The sequence below is a fragment of the Archocentrus centrarchus genome, unplaced genomic scaffold (assembly GCF_007364275.1).
Source record: "Archocentrus centrarchus isolate MPI-CPG fArcCen1 unplaced genomic scaffold, fArcCen1 scaffold_22_ctg1_1, whole genome shotgun sequence".
In the NCBI taxonomy this organism is placed as follows: domain Eukaryota; kingdom Metazoa; phylum Chordata; class Actinopteri; order Cichliformes; family Cichlidae; genus Archocentrus; species Archocentrus centrarchus.
Window position 1 is genome coordinate 151,832 of NW_022060253.1, and position 6,735 is coordinate 158,566.

Consider the following 6,735-nt stretch of genomic DNA (forward strand, 5'->3'; position numbering starts at 1 on the left):
GGCACTGGGGGGGGGGGTCTCTGCTGTCCTGGCGCGCCACCGGGTGGGGTGGGTTGGCCCGGCCTGCGTTGGGATGTTCGGTACGCGCTTCTGGGGCTCTGGGGTGCCTGCATCGTGGGGTGGTGGGGGTGGCCGTCGTGGAGTGGCTGGGGTGTACGGGGCACTGTTTTCCCAATTCAGGCCAGTTTGTCTTGTCTCTTGTTTGTGTCCCTCGTTGAATGAATGAGTGTCTGGAGTGGAGCATGCTGCTCTCTGTGGCGGGGGCTGTGGTGCCGATCTCGGGCGCTGCGGTGCTCCATGGTGCTGTCACCTGGGCCCCGGGTCCACCTGCGCCTGCCCTGTGCTGGGGTATGGGGAATTGGGGTGCCTACTGAGCTCTCTTACTCCAGGTTTCCTGGTCATAAGCCCCCCCACACACACACACACGCACGCACTTACATACATGCACATATACACACATATACAAACTTTGTCGTGTGGAGAGACCACGTGCAGAGCCACACTTGCCTCTCAATTTTAATTGCATTACAGACATTACAAGTCACAATACACTCTGATACACATAGGACCTTGGGGGGCAGGCATGGGGATGATGAGAGGGGGCCACTGAGATGGCCCCACTCTGGTCCAGTCTACCGTCAGCCCCCCAATTTTAATGGCACTTTAGACAATAAGGACTTTGAGGGGGTTGTGTGGTCGAGCACCGATGGATGCTTGAGGCACAGCTGTCCCCTCAATTTTAACTGCATCTTAGATACTTCATGCATTCACAAACATGAAGCCATACACTTCAACATTTATAATTTGGGTGGGAGTCGGGTGGTGCTTCGGGTGCCGGGCTGGCAGCATCGTGGGGTCGCTGTTGGCCCGGGTGGGGTGTCTACTTGCCCTGGCCTCAGAGGGTGGATAGATGTGGATGAATGTGTGTCTTTGTGCATTTGTCAGTCTTCGTGGGTGTATTTGGGTGGGTGAATGCATGTGGGTAGGGTTGTGTGTGTGTGTGTGTGTGTGTGTGTGTGTGTGTGTGTGCGTGCGTGTGTGTGTATGTGTGCGTGTGTGTGTGTGTGGGTGGGTGCGTGTGAGCATGAACGTATGTGTGTGAGTGTGTGTGCGCATGAGCATATGTGGGTGAGTGTGTGTGCACATGAGAAAAGCTTATAGAGACTCTATAGAGCTTATTTTGGAAGAATAAATATGTTTGGCACAACAATGCATTCAGATCACAATTCTGCTTGCAAACAGTGCCAGACATGACAGGCTTTAAAAAAAAAAAACACGCTTGTTTGTGTCTATTGTCGAGTGAATGGGCGTCTAGTGTGAGTGGGCTACCCTCTGCGATGGGGGCGGTGGCACCAGTCTCAGGTGCTGCAGTGCTCTGGGATGCTGTCACCACGGCCCTGGGTTCACCCCCCCCTGCCCTGGGCTGGGGTGTGGGAGATCGGGGTGCCTATTGAGCCAGTGGACAGCTGGCTCTCTTCTTCCAAGGTTTTTTTTTTTTTTTTTTTTTTTCCCCCTTCCTGGTCATATCCCCCCCCCCCCTCCCCTCCCCCACTCCCCCCACACATATACACACATACACACATAGACACACACACACGTAGGGTGGAAGGGCCACGCGCAGAGCCGCGCGGCCACTTGCCTCTCCTTTTTAATTGCACTATAGACATTATAACACACACACTACTCGATACACATAGGACCTTTGGGGCAGGCATGTTACCCAGGGGTTGATCCTCATTACTGTCTGTCCCCAAATTTTATTTGCACTTTAGACATGGAGGGTTTTGGGGGGGCAGTGTGGACGAGCACTGACGATCAGCAGTTCGTGCTTGTGGCACAACTGCCCCCTCAATTTTAACTGCACCTTATACACCTCATTCATTCACAAACATAAACACACTCACTTACAAGTTGGGAGGGGAGGGGGGGGTGGGCCATCTCACACCCCGATTTCTTACACCTCGCCCGGGGTGGGGGTTGGGTGGTTCCTTGGGGACCGGGCTGGTGGCGTCTTGGGGTCACTGTTGGCCCTGGGGTGGTTTCCACTGGCCCCATCTTCAGAGGGTGGGTAGCTATGAATGAATGTGTGTCTTTGTATTTGTCATAGTCTTCGTGAGTATGGGTGGGTGAGTGGATGTATATGTATGGTGTATCTATGTTTATATATGTATGAGTGAGTGTGTATGTGCATGTATATGTATTTGTGCATAAATGTGTACATGGGTGTTCTTGTGGGAGTGCGTGGGGTTGTATGTTTGGCTGGACCTGGGTCTGGGCCTGTGCCTTGCCTCCTGGCCGCTCCTTGCTGGTTGCCTCTTCCCCCCCTGCCCCCCTGGGGTGTGGGTACCTCCGGGTTCCTGGGTGGGGCTGGATGTTCTGGCGTGGGTGGTGACCTGCTCCCCTGGGGGCTGCGGCGCGGGCTGCGTTGGCCTCTTCGGCGTGGGGGGGGCCTCTGTGGGGGCTCGGGCGGTCCTCAGGTGCCGGGGCCCTGGGGCCCTGCTGCCGGCCTGTGCGGGGGGCGGGCCGCTGGGGGGGGCTGGGTTCTCGTTGCCTCGGGTTCTCTGGTGCCCTTGCTCCTTGACTGGGGGGGCTCCGTCCGAGACCTCCCTCCCCTGTCTGCTGGGGTGGGTGTGAGGATGTCTTTGGAATGAGTGGCCGCGGGTCTTCGTAGGTCTTGGTGGGCTGCTGGCGGCCTGGGCTTCCTGGGGCTCTCTTTGCCTGCCTCTAGCTTCTGATGGGCAGGGCTGCGGCGTTCTGCCCTCATTGGTAAGTACATTTCATGACACAAACACAAATACTCACGTAATCATAATACAAAAGGGTTGGTCTGTGTAATCAAGCAATTTTTGTTTTCCCCACACAATTTTTAATTTTGCAAGTATTGTCAGTATCTTTTATGTTTAACAAGTGACTAATTATTTGGTTTATTCATCCTATTTTTTTCTCTCTATTCTCTTCTTTCCCTTCTCTCTTACTCTCTCTCTTTCTCTCTCCCTTTTTCTTTTCTTCTTTTCTTTTTCCTAAGCCTGTCAGCTCTGGCAAAATTCATCACAGTATGCTAAAAATAATTCAAATAAAATAAAGGGTCACACACTAACAAGAGAAGCCTATAGAGAACCTATAGAGCTCACCTTGAAATAGCAAATATGTTTGGCACAACAACGCTCTCAGGTCACAGTTCTGTTTGCAAGATCTGCCAGACATGACAGGCTTAAAAGAAAAAAGAAAAAAAAAAATACAAAAAAACATTTGATCTCATGCTGTCTGTTTTAGTCCCATCAGGTGGATAACTGCTACGTTTACAATGTTTTTAGCAGAGAATTTCTCTGTTTGCAGTGTTATCGCTGTTTAGCTGCAGTGGGAGGATTGCAACAAAAAGGAAGGTTCCGGTGCTAAAAAGCACATTAAACACAGAGGCAGACGGTAGTTACTGACAAATAATACTTATACTAATTGGTAAATCATAAGCGAATTTTTGAGGCTTTGGTCACAGTGGCGGATCTAGGATTTTTCTGAGTAAGGGGCCATCAAGGGGCCACAGTGTTCATAGAGGGGCCAAGTATTTTTGGTAGATGTGGTGATATATGGACCAATACAAATTAAAGCCATTACATTAAAGTTATGGTAAATCTTATCACCATGAGGTGTAAGAATTCTGTGAAGTTATGTGCCATTTCACTAAATAACAATATCAGATATTTCATACATTACAGCAATAACTGTTGTTGCTCTCCCTAAATGATTCCTGACCTGATGAAAAGGGACTGGAGGTGTCCTGCTCCTGACCAGCCTCTGGTCTACTGTGTTCTGCTGCTCTCTCCCTCCTCTCACCCTGCTCATTTTCAGCTGGCAGACTCACTCTTTTGCTCAAAAACTGCTGAATTCCCGCCTGAATAGAATAGAATAGAATACAATGCCTTTATTGTCATTATACAGGATGTACAATGAGATTGGAGGGCCACTCCTGTTCAGTGCCATGTAACTGACCCTTTCTTTTCATATTCTTCTCTATCACTGCCAAACATTATAGTTAATGTTAACCCACAAATGCAAATTACAAAAAGTACATGAATTAGTAAAATGCTAACATTCATGCCCAAACACAAGTAGGGCCTCAGTTAACATTACTCTTAACTAACTTTGCTTCTTAATTTAGTGTTTATCAGACTTACGCTATGTGACAGCTGTAAGTAAAAAGGGATTTATGACTTATCATTACCAACAAACTCCTCAAAATGTAGCCTGGCATCAGTTGTTGGTTAAAAAAACTTTCTCTGCAAGATCGTTCAAATCTTCTTTTTCTTCTGTAAGCTTTATTCACGCTGGACATTCCTATTTTGCTCATTAGCGCTACTGGTGTTTCGGCATGGAAATGCGTCCACCTATAATTTGATCCTCGCTCTCGGACAAAGGACAGATGAGTGACAGGACAGGGGCACTTCAGGGGGCCAATCAGATTTCAGATGAGGCCAATGCCCCTGTGGCCCCGCCCCTAGAACCGCCCCTGTTTGGTCACAATCCCCTGCAGTAGTCTCTGGAGCTTGAAAAAGGCGACTGGACTTCTTTTTTGTTTCTTGAAGACGTTTCACCTCTCATCCGAAAGGCTTCTTCAGTTCTCAACCAAATGGTGGAGAGACCCAGGTATTTAAACCCCTGTGGGCGTAGTCCCCTGGAGGTGGTTATGACCCTCTATTGATCATGTGCGTGAACACGTGCCCAGGTGTGAAGGGGGCGTGGGTCATATTTAATCAGTGGTTTCAGTTGAAACCAATTTAGGACTCCGCTCCATTGTTTCCTGTGGCCTATTGAGGTCACTGGAACAAAGGTGTGAATGGGGGTTGAGACGTCTGGGAAGGGAGCTCAGGACAGCACTGTAAGCGGGGGAAAGTTGGTGACGTAATCCACCTCCTCTGTTCAATGATGGTTGTTCACAGTGGATATAGATGGCTTCTTTCACTCCTCTTTCAAACCATCTGTTTTCCCTGTCCAAAATGTGAACATTGGCATCCTCAAAAGAGTGCCCTTTTTCCTTCAGATGCAGATGTACTGCTCAGCAGTACATCTGCATCTGATGTACTGCTGATGCAGATGAAACAAACAACCGATACTGGCAAAGCGACTGTCTGTAGAGCAATTTGAAAGGTTTGCCTTGCTCTAAAACACCTGCTATGAGCTGCATGGAAGATATTCCTATTCACCCTCGAGATGTTCATGGTGGAAGAGCTGTCAGAGACCACATTTGCTACAATTACATTTCAGAATATGTTGCCACATCCCCAGAGGACAAATAAAGACTGTCTGATCACATTTCATTTGTTCTGATTTATTTCCTACAAATGGAGGGAAAAGCATTTGTGGATTTGAGAGAATTTACCTGTGACAAGATTCTCAATCATCCAGGTCATAGTAGTCTCTGGAGTTTGAAAAAAGGCGACTGGACTTCTTTTGTTTCTTGAAGACGTTTCACTTCTCATCCGAAAGGCTTCTTCAGTTCTCACCTAAATGATGGAGAGACTCGGGAATTTAAACAAAAAGAAGTCCAGTCGCCTTTTTTTCAAGCTCCAGAGATCACCTGTGACAAGTTACCAAACAGGTCCAGTAATTTAATTAAGATACATTTTGTAGATTTATTGAACTGGTAACTGGAACAACATAAAAATTACATTAAATTAACCACAGCACGGTTCAAATTGTGAAACTTGTGTCATTTACTGAACATCTCTGTGTTTATGTGCTGTGGCAGTTGATGGAACTTCCTCTTGATACCTGACCATGCTGTGTAACTAAAAACAAAAGGAACTCTAATTCTCAGTCATTCTCATCACTTTGCTTCACATTTCAACTACAAGAACACAAAAACAAACTACGTCTGTCTTCATGATTATACCACACCTCAGTAGTCCTATCTGGATCTTTCTCAGCAGACAGCGTATCATCATCTTCCTGTGATGGAGAGCAGTATGCTGCTTTAGAACTCTTTCCCTACAAAAATCTCAGAAGCACCCAGTGGCCCCCTCACAAGTGCAACGGACTACACCGTCAGCAACCATTGAATGAATGCCCGCACACACACACACACACACACACACACACACACACACACACACACACACACACACACACACACACACACACACACACAGTACATTTTATGTAACTTGTTCCTTGGGTGGGTGACTGTTTCAGAAGTCCCGCCGGGAATGCTTTCAGCCTCTGGGCGTCCAGTTTTCTGGCTCGGGACAAGCTCTTCTGCCTCAGAAGTGGTGGAGGTGGTCCTCCACCCGTTTTGCAAGCTTCTCCCTTCTTTCTGCTAACTATATGGGATTCAAATGTTAATCTTTGCAGGATGTCAGGCCAGTGGAATTTTTTTCCTACTCATTTTATTTACTCCGATACTTTATGTATCAATACAGTGGGAACCAAAATGGGGTACAAAAGCGGGCCTTTCAGCTGCTGCCAAGTCCTCTTTATGACCATGGCATTTCACCTACAGAAATGTTACAGCTAAAACTGTTCGTAGAAATGAATCAGCATCCACATGAATTTACTACTCCGTTTAATTTTACGCATTTACGCGTGCCGCAATTCTCTCTTTCTCCAATTCTCCACTTTGCCTCTGCAGCTGTATGCCCCCCCCCCCCCCCCCCCCCCCCTATACACGCAACCCGTTTCAAATACGTCGAACGTTTTTTCGGGCTAGTTGCCATGGTGATTTGTCAAACCGGCGCAATTTTA